This window comes from Curcuma longa, chromosome 18 (assembly GCF_044706935.1).
Source record: "Curcuma longa cultivar G26 ecotype Majalengka, Jawa Barat chromosome 18, ITB_CL_G26_1.1, whole genome shotgun sequence".
Classification (NCBI taxonomy): Eukaryota; Viridiplantae; Streptophyta; class Magnoliopsida; order Zingiberales; family Zingiberaceae; genus Curcuma; species Curcuma longa.
In genome coordinates, this window is record NC_133878.1 from 2,463,298 (window position 1) to 2,463,730 (window position 433).

Sequence of the window (433 nt, forward strand, 5' to 3'; positions counted from 1 at the left end):
TAATAAATTTTTCTCAAAAATACCCTTCAATATTTATCATTTAAGACAAAAATATCAAACTTTGAGCGCCAACGATTGCGCCTCCTCTGCTGAGCGGAGAAGAAGGATAATATTGTGAATATGAAATTAAGACATACATTAGAACCTTCAACCAAACAAGTTTTACTAAGTTTAGAATTGAACCAAACAACATAAGTTATATTTTATTTTCTATAATTTTAGTTATGTAATTATTAGATAATATAATAAAGATTATATATTATAACTTAAACTAAACTGCCCCTAGGAAATCGTAGGGTTATTTAAAAAACAGCTACAGTTGGGGAATTGATTTTTTTAATTATAAAATTGAGTATTTTTCTGGGCCCAAGAGATGGATTAAACCTAGCCCATGTTAATGGCCCAAGTTGCAACCCCGATTTTCAAGTATCTC